Source organism: Chiloscyllium plagiosum, chromosome 34, assembly GCF_004010195.1.
Source record: "Chiloscyllium plagiosum isolate BGI_BamShark_2017 chromosome 34, ASM401019v2, whole genome shotgun sequence".
Lineage (NCBI taxonomy): Eukaryota > Metazoa > Chordata > Chondrichthyes > Orectolobiformes > Hemiscylliidae > Chiloscyllium > Chiloscyllium plagiosum.
This window is the reverse complement of record NC_057743.1, coordinates 17353568-17372027: the sequence shown is the minus strand read 5'-3', so window position 1 is coordinate 17372027 and position 18460 is coordinate 17353568. Positions and strand designations below refer to the sequence as shown.

Below are 18460 nucleotides of genomic sequence, written 5' to 3'. Positions count from 1 at the left end.
TTATTTTTTATTAATTTTTTTTTTCATCCTTTACTATTTTTATTTTAATCTTAAAACGAATGCATTTAAGATACCAGAGAGTAAAAGAAAATTCAACAAAATAATCCCCACTTATTGCTGCGAATCTACATTCTCCTACTTAACCAAAATCAAGACCCCCTTAAGGTCACAAATGACAGATATCCATCTAGAGGATCAGCTAAAACTGCAGACCTCCATGCTGCAACCAAATATTCAAATGCTTTCCTACAAAAAGCAGTCACAAAGTCATTAATTCTAAAGTTAACTAACCTTTTATTTTAGTTAGTACATAGTAGTTAGATTTTTACAAAATAATGTGAATTTTGAAGAATATATAATTGAAGTTTCTTGGATGCGGCCTTATTAGATTACAACTAACATAATGCGGCCTTCCAACATGAAAAGGTTCCCCACCTCTGGCCTAGACTCTGTGCTCAAAGTCTCTTAGACATCAATCCATACATTCAGTCTGAGAAGCAAAAGAGCTATACTGAACACAACTAACGCTTCTGAGTTAGTGGAGATTAAATTTGGGCCAATTGTACACAGAATATAACAGATAATATTGACAAGTCATATCTCTTATCGTCCCCATTATGTTGAGAACATTATGATTATCATTTCTACTCTAGCAACAGGTGCATATTCTAGGTCAAAAGACTAAGACAACCAGCTTGGCCTTAGTGCTGGGCTCAAGCTCCAAGATACAGATAAGAAACAGTCCTCAGACTTCCATTTCCATCACTGCAATAATTAACCTTGCCTTCTAACACTTTTATGTTGTCTGATGTCATGACTAATCCCCTAGGGCTTTTGATGCTGGTAAACTGATTTCCAGATGGCCCGCTCATAACATCATAGAACAGCATGGGTTGTAAACGTGCCTTGAAACAAACATTTCCTTTTCCTACTTATTAAGGTTCCAACAACTCTTTATCACGGCTTTTAACCTTTATAATCTATGGGGACTAATTACAGAGACTTATGTCTGTATAAGGACAGAAAGCATTGACCCCCTACCATTTGAAAGAGGTCTGAAAGCCTGCAATAACAGAGTCAGGTATCCTCCTCTGACAGTGACTGAACAGAAGTACATACTTGAAAGTAGAACACTAATGGAGTATTACGAGAGACCAATGCTTTATCTCAGTTGAACTCAGTATAGCACTTTCTCTTTTCTGTTACAAGCCATACATTGTTGCTATTATACTACATAGTATCTGTAATTCATTGTTCAAGAAGTACTTGACACAGTTTTTGAAAATGAGCCTCAAAAGCTCTTTTGTTTACCCTTGATTCCTAGAAAGCAGCACTTATGCAGAAACCCATGACCTCTACACTCAATATTTTATTATCTCAGGGCATCACTGTTTCTCTGCTTGAATTAATCATTTTCTGTGCCTTCACTCTTGTCAAAAGTGGGACACCTTCAAGAGGTTCTGAGTTAATCTGCTTTGTCTTACTTGAAGGTGGCAGTACTGCTAACCTGCCACTAACAGCAGTATAAAATTGCACATTGTGGTGACATGCAGAAGTAGCAGCAGTTGGTTCAGGTGGATACACAGATACTTACCAGTTGTGAATGCAGTTGCAGCAATATACATCTTCAAGCAGATGAGGTAGCATTTATAGAATGCCTTTTACACAATAGGTTGTTTCAAGGTACTCTACAAGAAAATAATAAAACAAAATGTGGCACAGGTCTGAGCCAAAGCCGAGGTTATATGGGGCAACTGTTGCTGGTAGACCATTAATAGGAGTTATTTTGGAGAACCTCTCTTGGTTTAGTACCTGACAGTTCTTGTTTTAAACAGACTAGCCAATTTTACACTGTGCCAAAAATCAAAGCTCATTAATAATAAAATAAAATTTATGCATCAGGTAATTATTGTAAGTTTTATATTTATATTAACCATGTTTCTTTGAAACTTCACTGCACATCAATAATTTCTTTTCACCCAGTTTGCCTTCCTGTCCGCTCTTCTCCAGCTGTACAGGATTGACTGTAATAAGAAATTGGCAGTTAGTAACTGAACAACGGGCTACCTTCAAAAGGAGATGGTTCAGCTACAATCGAGGTGCATTCCCTCAATTGAAAAAGGTAGAACAAAGAAAGCCAAAGCTCCCTGGTTTGAAAAAAAGAGAGATGCACACTAAAATAAAGAAAATTTAAAAAATGTGCTTAAGACAAATATTAGGTAAACAATAAAACTGAGAACCAAGAGGAAGGTTCAGAACAGAGGTGAAAAAGATCTGGTCCTGTACAATGAGACAGGTGTTATGAAGGTTATAGGTGTGCACTGAACCTGTAAGAGAGCGTAGAAACTAGCACAAAATGTGCTGAAAGATTTTAAAAATGTAACAGCTGATTGAAACAAATAGCTGGAGTTGCGTTGCCAGGGAACAAAAACATTCAAATTCAGCCAGTTTAAATTATGCCCCAGATACCAAAATACAATTGAATTGAATTTTACTGTTTGGGGTGATATCAAACCAATGAAATGATCCAATGTTTTGTTGTATAAAACTAGACATTTTAAACAGTTGAGGAGAACTGCCAAGAATGCTAACAAGTATAGACTGCTTGGGGAATAGTTCTCTGAAAGGCATCTGTCCATAAGAAAAGTTGTACAGAAGACCAAAGAAGAGACAACCCAGGAAAATACAGTGAAAAATCTACAAAGGAGAATCAACAAAGTTGACTGGTTTTGAAATGTGATTATATTTTCTTTTGGTAAATCTTAATTTTTTTTATAATCGGACCAATATTGTAGAGTGTGAGGTAAAGGATAGGTTTAAGAGAAAGGAGTTGTAAATAGTTGTGGTTTTAATGTTCTCTGTTGGACTTAAAGAATAAAATTGTTAATTTTTACTTTAAGTAGTGAGATCTGAGATGGTTCTTTGCCTCAAAATTTAACAGATTACGGTACGAGGTGAGCTTCTGTGTGTCGGGTTTAAATTAACAGAGGGGTTTACCCAGTGTTCTAACATAAGAATAATTAATTATCTCATAGTTAGGGATCCTCTTGGAAGGAGCGGTCACAGTATGGTTGAATTTAGAATACAGATGGAGAGTGTGAAGATAAAATCCAATACCAAGGTCCTGTGCTTAAACAAGATGAGTTGGCAGACTGGAAACAAAGACTTTATGGTGGGACAGTTGACGAGCAGTGGAGGATTTTCAAAGTGATTTTTCAAAGTGCTCAGCAAAAGTATATTACAATGAAAAGGAAGGACTAAGAAAAGCGTGAATCTGCCATGGGTGCCTAAAAAAAAAAGGAAGCTATTAAATTGAAAGAAAAGGCATACAAAGTGGGCAAGATCAGCAGGAATCTAGAAGATTGGGAAAGCTTTAAAGGTCAACAGGAAGCCACAAAAAGAACGATAAAGAAAAGAAAGATAGAACATCAGAATAAAAAACTAGCACAGAATATAAAGACAGATAGCAAAAGTTTCTACAAATACATAAAACAAAAAAAGAGTGGCTAAAGTAAATGCTGGTCCTTTAGAGGATGAGAAGCGGCATTTAGTCATGGAATTATGATGAAATGGCCAAGGCACTGAATAGTTATTTTGTGTCGGTCTTCACAGCGGAGGACACAAATAACATACCAGTAACTGACAAACAGACGAAGGTAGTTGAGGACCTGGAAACGAATCATTATCACGGAAGAGGTAGTGTTGGGCAAGATAACGGAGCAAAGGATAAACAAGTCTCCTGGTCCTGACGGAATGCATCCCAGGAGTACAAAAAGAGATGGTGGGAGAAATAGCAAATGCATTTGTGGTTATTTTCCAAAATTTGCTGGACTCTGGGGCAGTTCCAGCAGATTCGAAAACAGCAAACGTGACGCCAATGTTTCAAAAGGGAGGTAGACAAAAGACAGGGAATAATAGACCGGTTATCTTAACATCTGTAGTGGGGAAGATGTTGGAGTCTATTATCATTGAAGAAATAGCAAGGCATCTCGATAGAAATTGCCCCGTTGGGCAGATGCATCATGGGCTCATGAAAGGCAGGTCATACTGAACTAATCTTTTGGAATTCGATGAAGACATTATTCACACAGTGGACAACAGGGACCCAGTTGATGTGGTTTACCTAGATTTCCAAATGGCCCTCAACAAGTGCTGCACAAGAGGCTGCTGCGTAAAGTAAAGATGCATAGCGTTACGGGCAAAGTATCAGCATGGATAGAGGATTGGTTGACTAACAGGAAGCTGTTATGACATGGGATAAAACTCCTGTTAATTTTAAATCAGCAAGACAGAAAAAAATTTATCCCATGCAGTAACCTGAAAATTCGAGAGGCCAAGAACTAGTTAAAGTAAAAGCCAACAATTTTATTTCTTAAAGTATAGCAGAGAATAATTAACTAACAACTATTTGCAACTCCTTCCTCTAACCTATCATTTATTTTCCCTTCTATAATACTAGTCCAATAAAACCCCCAATTAAGATTTACCAAAATTCTAATTTCAAAACCAGGCTCGTGTCAAATCTTCTCTTTGTTCTCTTCCTTTGTCTTCTTCTTAGGAATTATGTTTCATAGGTCTTTGATCGATAAAGGTTATCTTTAAGAGAGCTGTGTTTCGGGCAGTCTGTACATGCCGGTGGCTGGGCAGTTCTCTCTCAACTGTTCACGTTTTCCTGGCCTTGTACCCCCAAAGCGTCGAATTCTGTCACTGGCTTTTAATATTGTCACTATACTAAATTCAAACTTGATTTGAGTTTGGTTTTTTTGGGGTATAATTTAAACTGATTGGCCTAATTCAAATTTGCTTTTGTCTCCAGGCAACCAGCTACACTAGCTGCTGGACCAAAAGGTTACATTATATCTTGTTCAGAAAACTTGGTACTGTCAGGTAGTTCTGCAAACTTTTAATTTTCTTAAAGGTATGGTATACTCACACCTTCGTAATACCTCCCCGCTTAAGAAAAAAATGAACCATAATGAAAAAATGAACTGGCAGTTCAATCCCATCCTCATCTTCCTGTCGGGGTACAACTCCAACTCCTATGTCACTAGCATCGATGGCGACTTTAAAGCTTTTGATAAATTTTGTGTAGCTAAAACTGGTTTATTGGTTAATATTGATTTCAAAGGGTCGAATGTCTCCTGGCATTGTTCTGTCCACCGAAACTTTGTATTCTTCTTCAGCAAATCGGTCAACTGTGCCACTACACTGCTGAAGTTTGGAACAAACTTCTGATGGAATCCGTTGAGTCCTAAGAATCAAAGCACCTTTTTCTTAGAAATTGGTCGTAGAAATTCCTCGGTGGCCTTTATCTTTGCAATCTGTGGGGTCAACGTTCCACGACCGATGTTATGTTTCAAGAATGTCATCTCTGCTTTTGGAAATTCAGTTTTATTTAAGTTTATTGCCAACTTTGCTTCTCATAGTCATTGAAAAAGCTCTGCCACTGTACCATGTGATCTTTCCAGGATTTACTAAAGATCACAACATCGTCCAAATAGACTGTTCAGTTTGTTAGCCCGGCCACAACTCTGTTCAGGACTCTTTGGAATGTGGCGGGTACATTCTTCATTCCAAAGGGCATCACTTTAATCTGATGTAACCCAGTTGGGGTTACAAACAAAGAAATTTCTTTTGCTGTCTCTGATAAAAGGTACCTGCCAGCAACCATGCATTAAGTCCAACTTGGCGATGTAACTGGCTTATCTGACTTTCTCAATACAGTTCTCCAATCTAGGAATTGGATAGGAGTCCGATTTTGCAATGGCACTGACCTTCCAATAATGCACACTGAATCGTTAAGTCCCGTCCAGTTTGGGAGGTAAGATGATCAGCGAACTCCACTCGCTCTAACACATTTTTCAGCTTTGATGATGTCCTCGTCGAGCATGGCCTCCACCTCCATTTGGACCTGTCTGGCTTTGAAAGGATTAAGCTGATAGGGATGTTGTTTCATCGGAACAGTATTCCCTACGTCTACTTCACATACAATAGTATTAGTCCACCCCATCTGATTCTTACATATGTTCTTATACTGCAGTAACAAATCTTTCAACTGCTTTCTATGCTCCTGAGACAGATAGCTTTCTAACCTATCCCATTCCTCAAGGGCTTCGTTTTTTAATCTGTTTTGAGGCACATCAAAATCCACATCATTTGGATTTGATTCCTCACTCTGCAGAGCAGTAAATAACACCAGTTTCTCCAGTTCTTTCTCTCCAGTATAATACAGTTTTAACCTGATACTTTTTTTTCCTATATGGCATCTTTACTAGATAGTTGAAACTTTATTGCTGGAACAGCACAGCAGGTCAGGCAGCATCCAGGGAACAGGAGATTCGACGCTCCTGAGACAAGGTGGGGGGAGGGGGGATGAAGAAACTGGTGAAGTCCAAGTTCATCCCCTGTGGTTGGAGGGTTCCCAGTCGGAAGATAAGACGCTCCTCCTCCGACCGTCGCGTTGTTGTGGTTTGGCGGTCAATTTAATCTCTCCCTTACCTCCAATACATAATTGGAGAGTGAAACCTCTGACTTTGGTCCTGCAATTTTCTTTAATTTCAAAGGACCTCTCACTTCATGCCCAAATATTAACTCGAAGGGAGTGAACTGAGTAGACTCTCTAATGGCAAACAATACCAAATGGGATCAGTTTATCCTAATCATTTGGGTAATCCTGACACTAAGCTCTTAACATGGTCTTCAAGGTCTGATGCCACCTTTCTAAAGCTTCCTGGGATTCAGGATGATATGCACTGGATTTAAAGTGGTGTCTACCCAAGCTATCCATAACCTCCTTAAACAGCCTAGCAGTCAAGTTTGACCCTTGGTCCAACTGAATCTCTCTGCGTGCATTATTGTGAAGAAAGCTACTAACTCCTCTACGACCCTTTTTGCCTTAATACTCCATAATGGAATTGCCTCTGGAAATCTGGTAGACATCCATTATGGTTAACAAGTTCTTGGGGAGGAGACGTACACAATAAATTATAACCTGTGTGAAAAGTTCTTCAAATGTGGGAATTGGCATCAAAGGTCCTAGTTTTATTACAGTCAGTGGCTTACCTACCATTTGGCACGTATGAACATTCAACAAAAGTTAACCACATCTGGTGCATTCCAGGCCAAGAAAAACATTTCTGTACCTTAGCCTGAGTCTTTTGTACACCTAGGTGACCTCCTCCAGGTAGTTCATGCGCTACCGTAACACCTCCTTGTCTGTGTGCTACTGGCAACACAATCTGGTGCACTTTGGCCCATTTCTCCTCTGCACTAACCTGCCACGGTCTCCAGATAATAACCCTCTGGAATATTCTCTGCCTCTTTTTTGGAGTGGTGAACATATATCTTTTATCGCCTTGCCTTGCTGTTGCAAGTTCCTTAGCCTTTCAGGATTAAACACTTCTGTCTGACCCTCTGCCTGTTCGAGTTTTTCCTGCACCATTGCGTCAAACAGGGTGTCCGCTAACTGAACTGCAACTCCTTCATCTTTCCCTTTACTTTTTGTTTCATGCTGTGACTTATGATAGTAGGATTTGGTAACTACAGAAAATAGCAGGATATTTCTGTTTTAACTCCTCAAATTTCTTAGTCTTCTCCACAACAAGGGATGTCACTCCCTCCTTGGACCCTGCTAAATCATTCCCAAGAACAAATTGAATTCCTGGAACTGAGACTCTGTCAATCACTCCCACTGTAACTTCCCCAGTCTTAAGATGGCACACCAACTGATCTTACATATGGGAACGCTAAATTTCTGTCCATCTATCCCACAAATTGACACATTCTCAGGTAACAGATCAGAAAAAGTGTGCATGTTTGCTCATCCCTTACTATCAGCAACTGGTTATCCCTCAAAATTATAACTTCTTGCCCTTCTCCGCCTGTTCTGAGTAAACTTTACCCAGAGGCGAATTCTTTGTAGAGATCAGATACTAACTCAGCCCCTGCCTAGGCTGCAGACTCTCCTACAGCTCCTCGCTCTTCTTGGAGTCTCCTTAACTACCTTCACTAATGCTATTAGCTTAGCTTCTTTTAACCACATCTTTTCCCACAGCACCTTTCTGTGATGACCAGCACTGTGACTTTATGTGTCCTACCTTCTGGCAGTGAAAACTACTTTTCCCAGTGCCCTTCTGAAACCACCGGCACTGTAATTTTCTGTGTCCCACTCCATTACAATGAAAACCTGAGGCCTTTCACCACCTGTACAGTCTTCTTGGGTTCTTTAACCTGTAGTAAATTCTTACCAGTGTTTTCTAGTCTTTCTTTCGTAGTGTAGGATCTCCCCTTTTCCCAATTTCTATCCCTCACAGGACAAAATTCTGGATAGAAGCTTGTCTTATACACTAACATGTATTCATCTGCTAATTTTGCTGCCTTTCTCACTTCCTGAACTTTCTGTTCCTCCATTTGAATTCTTACCATCTCTGGAAGTGAGTTTTTAAACTCCTCCAGCAGAATAGTCTCTCATAGAGCCTCAAAAGGTCCTATCTATTTTCAAAGCACACACCCATCTATCAAAATTCAACATAAATCTGATCTGGTTCTTTCTTTCTGTTCCTGAACTGCTGTCTATACGCTTCTGGTACCAATTCATAAGCACTTAAAATAGCCAGTTCAACCTCTTCATAATGTCTTGACCCCTCATCTGACAGCATTGCAAATACCTCACTAACTCTTCCTACTAGTTTAGTCTGAACTAGCATTACCCATAAATCCTCAGACTGCTCCATCTGTCTAACCAATTTTTCAAATGAAATAAAGGCTTCAACATCTTTCTCTCTCTCGGTTTATCTCCTAACTCCATTTTCCTCAATTGTGGTTGAAGATTTTCTACCTCTACTGCGTTTGTTTGTTTCTCTGACACTCCTAAGTGCTTAAGTAACTCCTTTATAATTTCAGCTTTAGTTTTGTCCTTGGTTAACCTTTTCATCAATATTCACATTGGAAAAGGGCAATGTTAGTGAGAATATGGAGATACAGGCTACTAGATTAGATGGGATTGTGGTTCACAAAAAGGAGGTTTTAGCAATTATTAAAAGATCTGAAAATAGATAAGACCCTTGGGCCAGATGGGATTTATCCTCTGATTCTCTGGGAAGCCAGGGAGGAGATTGCAAGCCTTTTGCTTTGATCTTTATGTTGTCAATGTCGACAGGAGTAGTGCTAGAAGACTGGAGGATAGCAAATGTTGTTCCCTTGTTTAAGAAAGGGAGTTGAGCCAACCTTGGTAATTATAGGCCAGTGAGCCTTACTTCGGTTGTGGGTAAGGTGTTGGCAAAGGTTATAAGAGATAGGATTTATAATCATCTGGAAAGGAATAATTTGATTAGGGATAGACAACATAATTTTGTGAAGGGTAGGTCGTGCCTCGCTAACCTTATTAAGTTCTTTGAGAAGTGATAAAACAGGTGGATAATAGATAATAGGTGCAGGAGTAGGCCATTCAGCCCTTCGAGCCTGCACCACTATTCAATATGATCAGGATGAAGGTAAAGCAGTTGATATGGTGTATCTGGACTTCAGTAAGGCATTTGATAAGGTTCCGCACGGTAGGCTACTGTACAAAATTGGGAGTTTTGGGATTGAAGATAATTTAGCGATTTGGATCAGAAATTGGCTAGCTGAAAGTGGTGGTTGATGGGAAATGTTCATCATGGAGTTACGCAAGGACCTGTTTTGGAGCCACTGCTATTTTTCATTTTTATAAATGGATGTGGGCATAGAAGAATGGGTTAGTAAATTTGCAGATGACACTAAGGTAGGCAGAGTTGTGTATAGTGCCAAAGGATGTTGTGGGTTACAGAGGGACATAGATAAGATGCAGAGCTGGGCAGGGAAGTGGCAATTGGAGTTTAATGTGGAAAAGTGTGGTAGTTCACTTCGGAAGAACTAAACAGGAATGCAGAGTACTGGGCTAATGGTAAAATTTTTAGTAGTGAAGATGAACAGAGGGATCTCTGTGTCCAGGTGCATAAATCCCTAAAAGTTGCCACCCAGGTTGATAGGGTTGTTAAGAAGGCATGTAGTGTGTTGATGTTTATTGGTAGGGGAATTGAGTTTCGGAGAAACAGGCTCTTCCTTCAGCTGTTCAAGACAATGGTAAGGCCGCAGCTGGAGTATTGCGTACAGTTCTGGTAACCGCATTATAGGAAGGATGTGGAAGCTTTGGAAAGGGTTTAGAGGAGAATTACTAAGATGTTGCCGGGTATGGAGGGAAGGTCTTACGAGGAAAGGCTGAGGGAACTGAGGTTGTTTTTGTTGGAGAGAAGAATGTTAAGAGGTGACTTAATTCAGATGTATAAGATAATCAGTGGGTTAGATAGGATGGACAGTGAGAGTCTTTTTCCTCGGAAGGTGAAGGCTAACATGAGAAGACATAGCTTTAAATTGAGGGATGATAGATTTAAGACAGATATCAAGGGTCATTTCTTTACTCAGAGTAGCAGGGACGTGTAACGGTCTGCCTGCAACAGTAGTAGACTTGCTGACTTTAAGGGCATTTAAATGGGCATTGGACATACATATGGATAATAATGGAACGGTGTAGGTTAGATGGGCATCAGATTAATTTCCCAGGTCGGCGCAGCACTGAGGGCGAAGAACCTGTACAGCGCTGTAACGGTCTATGTTCTATGTAAACCCAAATCTAAATTCTTTTCTAATTCTAAACGTATGGCCTTTTTCTTTCCTTCTAAATTTTCTTGGCAAATTTGAAAATCATCTTCAAATCCCAGAACCTCTTTAGCAAATTTAAGAGCCATTTCTCTCACTTTTAATTTAATCAACTACAAGTCACCGAAATTAAACGAATTGTCTCACCCATGTTTTATTTAAAGATCTAGGACCCTAACCTGCAAGTGTTCAAATCTGCTGGAATGTTTTGTATGCCCAAATCTATTAAAATCTGTCTAAACCAGTTCAAACCATAAATCCAAGACCCAAACTGTTCAAATCGTGGACAAGAGCCCCCAAACCATTCAAATCCTGACAATGAGTCCCCAAACTATTACAACACAGGCTAAATCCCCACTGTTAATTTTAAATCAGCAACACAGAAAAGATTTATCCCATGCAGAAATCTGTGAAAATTCGAGAGGCCAAGAACTAGTTAAAGTAAAAAGCAACAATTTTATTTCTTAAAGTATAACAGAGAATAATTAACAACTATTTACAACTCCTTCCTCTAACCTATCATTTATTTTCCCTTCTATAATACTATTCCAATAAAAACCCCCAATTAAGATTTATCAAAATTCAAATGTCAAAACTAGGCTCTTGTCAAATCCTCTCTGTGTCTTCCTTTGTCGTCTTATGTTTCACAGGTCATTGATCAATTAAGGTTATCTTTAAGAGAGCTGTGCTTTGGGCAGTCTGTACATGCTGGTGGCTGGGTGTCGGATTGTGTCATTGGCTTTTAATATTGTCACTATACTAAATTCAAACTTGATTTGAGTTTGGTATTTTTTTGGGTATTATTTAAACCGATTGGCCTTATTCATACTTGTTTTTGTCTCCAGGCAACCAGCTACACTAGCTGCTGGATCAAATGGTTACATTATATCTTGTTCAGAACACTCGGTGCTGTCAGGTAGTTCTGCTGCTTTTTAACTTGCTTAAAAGAGGTACAGTACACCCTCATCTTCATAACAAAGAGTGGGGATAAATGAGAGCTATTTTGGTTGACAATCAGTAAATAGTGGTGTGCCTCAGGGACCAGTGTTGGGATTGCAAATATTCAAAATTTACATAAATGATTTGGAATTGGGGACCACACATGTGTCAAAGTTTGCGGATGACACTCAGACAAGTGCAGAGGACTATGAAAGTCTGCAGAGGGATATAGATAGTTTAAAGTGAGTGGACAAAGGTCTGGCAGTTGGAGTACAATGTTGATAAAGGTGAAGTCATCCATTTTGGTAGATATAATAGTGAAAAGAACTATTACTTAAATGGTAAAAAATTATAGCATGCTGCTGTGCAGAGGGACCTGGGTGTCCTTTTGCATGAAACACAGGAGGTTGGTCTGCAGGTCCAACAGGTAATTAGGAAGGCAAATGGAATTTTATCCCTCATTGTTAAAGGGATTGGGTTTAAAAGCAAGGAGGTTATGTTGCAGCTGTTTAGAGTACTAGTGAGGCCTCACCAGGAGTACTGCATCCTACGAGCTACAAATCTTCTCACAAACTTTGAAGTACTGCATCCATTTTTGGTCTCCTTACTTGAGAAAGGATGTACTGACTCTAGAGGAGGTGCAGAGGAGGTTCACTAGGTGATTCCAGACTTGAGGGTGTTGGCTTACGAGGAGAGACCAAGTAGATTGGGATTATATTCATTGGAATTTAAAAGAGTATGGGGGGAATCTTATAGAAACATAAAATTATGAAGGGAACAGATAAGATAGACGTAGAGAAGATGCTTCCAATGTCAGGTGAAACAAGGACAAGAGGACATAGCCTCGAAGTTAGAGAGAGCACATTTAGGACTGAATTGAGAAGGAATTTCTTCACCCTAAGGGTTGTGAATCTATGAAATTCCCTGCCCAGTGAAGTAGTTGATGCTACTTCAGTAAATGTTTTTAAAGCTAAGACAGATTTTTTTTTAACAATAAAGGACTTAAGGGTTATGGTGAGAGGGCGGGTAAGTGGAACTGAGGCCACGAAAAGATCAGCCATGATCTTATTTAATGGTGGAGCAGGCTCGAAGGACAAAATGGCCTATTCCTGCTCCTCATTCTTACGTTCTGAAAAGGAATTACGAGAAAAGACTGTCAGGAAACATAGGAGATGTCCCAAAGTCTTCTTTGGCCATATAAATATTAAAAAGGGTAGTAAGAGGAGGAGTAGGGACATTAGGGATAATAAAAGGGGATTTACATCTGGAAGCAGGAAGAAGTGGTTGAGGTGTTAAATGAATACTTTTCATCTGTTTTTAACAAAGAGAAAAGTGCTACCCAGGTGACATAGGAAGGAACTCAATCACTGGAAGGGTTCAAAATTGAAAATTCAGAAAAGCTAGACAAACTGTTATGCCTAAAGTTGACAGGGCACCAAGACCAGATGAGATGCAGCCAATGATTTTGAAGGAAGAGAAAGTGGAAATTGTAGGTGCATAGGCCACAATCTTTCAGTCTTCCCTAGACTCTGATATGATGCCAGAAGAATGAAAAATTGCAAACATTACAGCTTTATGAGAAAAGTTACAAGGATGAGCCTAGCAAATGTCGGCCAGTCAGTTGAATTTAACTGATGGGTTGCTTCTGGAGAGTTATTCAGTACATAATTAGCAGTTGCATGGAAAAAGGTGAGTTAATTATGATAAGTCAGCATGGATTTCTAAAGGGGGAAATTATATTCAGCTAACTTGGAGATTTTTCTGAACAGATAAGAAGGCTCATTGGCAATGTGGTGTACATGAACTTTCAGAAGATGTATGATACAGTACCACACAATAGACTTGAGAGAAAAGTTCCAAGTCATGGAATAACAGTGTTGGTAACAACACAGATACAAAATTAGCTGAGAACAGGAAATAAAGCTCTGGTCAATGGATATTTTCAGACTAGAGAAAGATTTGTGGAGTTCCTCAAAGGTCAGGATTTGGGATCCTTGTTTTACCTAATAGTCTAGATCTTGCCTGGAGGTGACAAAATTTGGAAGCATTGTAAACTGTGAGGAAGATGGTGGAGAACTCAAAGGGCATAAAGAAGTTGGTGCAGCGGGCAGATAAATGGCAAATGAGGTTCAATATTGAGAAGTGTATTTTGGAAGAACATTGAAAGACATTAAAAATTAGGGGACATGACTCTAAAGGGAGGTACAGGAGCGGAGGGACCTGGGTGCACATACACTCAGATCACTGGAGGTGGCCATTCAGCCCCAGAATGTATTCCATTAACGAGGCCACTGGTGATCTGTGGCCTAATTCCACATACCTAACTTTGGTCCATACCTCTTAATATATTTGCTTAACAAAAATTTATCTCAGGTTTAGAATTAACAACTAATCCAGCATCCACTGCCATTTATGGAAGAGTTCCAAACACCTACTACCCTTTATGTGTAGATGTGCTTCCAGTCATCTTTCCTGAGCCATTTGGCTGTAATTTTCAGACTATGTCTCTTAATTCTAGAATTTCCAACCAGTGGAAATAGTTTACCTTTAGCTCCCTAACTCTTCATATTAATATCTTTAAGACTTCAATCAGACCATCTCCTGACCTTCTAAATTCTAAAGGAAAGAGACCCAGTTTGTATAATCTCTCTTCATAACATAACCCCAGGTATCATTCTTGCAAATCTACATTAAACTCCCTCCAAGGCCATTTAGCCTTTATGGTTCAGAAAATAACAAAAGTTTTCAGATTTTCTGACTCTGAACATTTCAAACTTGTGAAAATTTTCCTCACCAGTTCACAGCACTTGATTTGTGAATGTTTTAGATCATTATAATCCATTATATACCAAATCTCACATTACTGTTTCCTGATATTTTATTGAAAAATGCAAATATAAAATAAAGTGACAGGAAAACAATTGCTATGTGGTTCTGAAAAATTGCTTCCCTATTGTAGAGTCGCACAAGTCTAGAAGATACTGTGTAAATGGAGCTTTGAAACATTAGGTTAAGCAGACACTAGAGTAGACATGAACTGTATCTAGCAACTGATGGGCACATCTGTTATTTGCAAATCACAAGTGCAGAGTGAAGGTTTCTCCAAAGTGAATAACTATTCAGAATAAATTCTACACGAATGCACATGCGAGGTCGATTGCTGAGCAAACTAGTCATTGTGACCTGCTGAGATCCAAAAATCAGTACAAGGCAATGACAGGGCTGCTCAAATTACCAGATATATATTACTTTGATATACTTGACAAAGAAAAACTATTTAAAACAGAGTTAATAAACACTCTCCAGGATGTCTATTAATTGCTTTAATTAAAATGCTAAAATGTTTATGTTACAATGCTGTACAGTTAATTTAATATTAACAAATATTCTCCACAAAAAAAGGACAAAACTTCTACTTACTGACTGTTCTGCCATTTCCTAATTGTGTGTATTTTGTCCTGGGCCCACATGCAGCTCTGGTACAGATTATTATGAACAAACAATGCATAGAATAGGGAGAATGCAAAAATGAAATGCATCTGGAGTTAAAAGCTCAAGAGAATAAAATACTATCAAATGTCAACATTTACTATTTTAATGAGCTGCCTTCAAACTTCATAGGCTTTACCTAACACAGTAATAATTTGAAAATGCTGCTTTCACAGCAACACAAGGTTTGCAACAGCCTTAAAAGATGAAAAGAATAAATGAGGTGAAGAGGCCAACAGACAGATGTTGTCCACCGATGTTAACCATTTCAAAGACCAAATTAGAGGTCTCCTTGGTGACAGTGAGTAGCAGCACTGTGTGATGTGGTACTCAACCAGACAGATCTGAAAAGTCCTAGCTTTTGCTGGTTGAATTCAACAATTTACTCTGGTTAACAGTGGGGCTTTGTCCCATTCACAAATGAATAATCTGCCAACAAATTAGGTTCATTAAAAGGAATGACTGTTCAGACCAAAAGTCAAAAGTAAGATAATATCCCAAAGAAAATCAAGTACAGTCTCTATTTGTAACTCCAACTTATCTTTCCAACCAGATAACTGAGATATACAAAGTCACGTCTTCGATTCCTAGCCTACACTTTTGGAACTTAAACACCCAGGTGAGAAGAGAACAGAGAAAAGCGAACCAAAGAAAATAAATATGCTCAAGGATTCTTATTTTTGATTACACTCTATTGAAGAGTATGCACATATGTGATGTAATGAATGTACAAAGAAGAAGGACAAGTAATAATCAGCTGTTTCTCAGCTTATCCCAACATGACTAAGGAATCCTTCAATAACTGGAAAAAAAACCCAAAAATGACAAAAACCCAAAAATGACAAATTCCCTGATAAAAAGGAATGTACTTTTTGATTTAACTGCTACAGAAATGCCAATGGTGTTGAAAAGTTATTTGCATTTCTGTATGCCAATCAATTCACCAAGATAATCCAATGTTAGTACCCTGGGAAAGCATGCAACTGTCAAAGTAACACTGTATACCACAAGTCTGGAAGGGAGAGATCCAAACACATTTTGTTTTAAAGAAAACATATTCAATTAATTTTTTAAAAAATTATTTTAAAGCACCAAGTTAAAAATACTTTGTTGTTTTTGTTCTCTCCAAATGATACCTGCCTCACTGTTCATTTGCTGCAAAGTCCTCATTCATTCCATTGTCACCGCAAGACTGAACTATTCCAACCTCATGTGGATTAATATCCCATCTTCTACCCTCTATGAAGGCAAGTTCATATCCCATCTTCTACCCTCTATGAAGGCAAGTTCATCCAAAACTCTGCTGCTCGTACTCATCACTGATGCACTTTGGCTCCCAGTCTTGCAATGTCACCACATTAAAATTCTCAATCGTGTTTCAAATCCTTAATTGGCTCCTCACTATTTCCTATCTTGTACTTCCTTAAACACTTCATCTCCGTTATCTCTAAGCTCTTCAAACCTCACAATTTAGCGCACACTGTGTTTCTTCTTTAATCATCTTTGCCTGCACTTCCATGAGAAAGCATCCTCTAATGTTGTTCTTTTTTAATAGATTGATTCTTAATGTGAGCTGTCATACAACTGTTGGAGGTGCTAACCCTGGAAGAGAAAAGCGATGCTCATACTTCATTCAAGATCCTCAAGACCAACTAGGATACCTTAGGCAGACCCATTTCTTCAAACTGCAAGCTCTAGATAATGATACAATCTTGTGTATTATTCAAAGGCTGCAACTTTTTAAAAAAAAGGATGCTGTGGAGTTAGAGGCAGGAATGCAGTTCTATTATCACTGAATGAACACTACCTAAATAAAAGGTGGGTTACTCTAAAAGTCATTTGAAGGCACATGAAATTGGGGTTTCCCTTCATATTTCTGACAGTCCAAATTGAAGGGACTGTTTGTTCATAAGGATGTGATAATGTGAAGATTACATGGTTTCCACTTAAATGCCTAATCTCAGCTTCAATTCAACATTAAGTACTTAGTGAGCCATTTTTCTTCGGATATGACATGCACAAAATTTTCATTAATAAACCATGGGAAAAGCAAAAAAAAAAAAAAATTCTCTTTCCACCCATATTAGATTGGCAATTCAACTCACAGTTGTGTATTCAACTCAACAGCTGTGAACAATACACTTATCCAAATGATTACTATACTCCACATGATGTACTTCCCAGAGTAAAACTAATTAGCTCGTGTCCACATGAATGATGCTAAGTCTAATATTCTGTACAGTAAACAGATTTCCAAAGGAAACTTTTTAAACCTGAATCCTTATAGCTGCACTAAATGCCAATTAAAAATACTGTGCACTTTGGGACTGTCCCAGACCACATCTGCTCAAGGAGCACTCAAAACAAGTGGCTCTTCTTCAGATTTCATTTCCTGACCTCTCACTCCTCACATATCTAATGTAGTTTAACTCTCCTGTTGCTAACTGGTCCTTGTTCGTTGCATAAGAAGCCAAACCAACAGCCCTGCAATTTGGATTTTATATCCTTGAACTACAAACCAGTTTTCCTTTGAGTATAGCATGGAAACAAAAACAGTTTTCCCCCCAGAATGGAATAATTAGCAGTGACAAGAATCTCTGATTGATCATTGGTGTTCTTCACATGCTAAGCTGCAAATGCATTGTTTCATTTTGTTTTTACAGTAAAAGTTATATTCAGTAAATTTTAAAATGTTGAGAGAGATACTAAAAACAGAAGTTTGTAATTGTAATTTAAATTAAAAATCTGAAAAGCTTTGCCTCTCTTGTCGATCATAAAGGTGTTCCTTTCCTCTGAAGAAACTGAAGAGTGCTCAGGTATGACTGTTTAGGTGCCTCTAGCTCTAATACCTCAATGGAATGTGCAGTCAGTGAGAATCAGAACTATTGGTGTGTATAATCATAACTAAGGTAAGCAATGTAGAGGACAGATATTCCACAACACTGGTCCTGTTTAATGTTCATGAAGTGGATTGATTGTAATGGCTTTGGTCTAAACGAGTTCAGGAATGAGATACCAATCTTTCCGGCAATCTATCAACTATATAACAGTAAACCAACAGGCTACCTTGGAGATCCAATCTAATAGGAGAATGATTTGGATAATGGTGCACATGTGCCACTGTCCTGCACTGTGTGTTGAAGTGGAAATTAAAATACAGATTTTATACAGGCACAAGTACCATCTATCCTCACCATGAGCTGGTGTTGTAAATGTGTGAACATTGAATAAAAACATACTTTACCAAGGTGTGTACTTTATATGCAGAGAGCATGAATTGGGCCAAAGAACATGTCATAATGGTTAACGCAGCAGCCAGCAGGCAAGACTACCTGGAAATCTGGTGCTGCTATTCTAC

The 18460-nt window shown here is 38.6% G+C and overlaps 1 protein-coding gene across 6 annotated transcripts in view; it reads right to left on the bottom strand.

Moving 5' to 3' along the window:
- prdm2b (PR domain containing 2, with ZNF domain b) overlaps positions 1-18460 on the bottom strand; it is a 172822-nt gene that overhangs the window by 99639 nt on the left and 54723 nt on the right. The window contains exon 2 of one of the 6 annotated variants that reach the window (XM_043675651.1): positions 1935-2024. The exons of the other annotated variants lie outside the window; for them this stretch is intronic. The gene's annotated coding sequence lies outside the window, so the exon portion shown is untranslated. The remainder of the gene's footprint in view (positions 1-1934; positions 2025-18460) is intronic. 6 annotated transcript variants of the gene reach the window in all.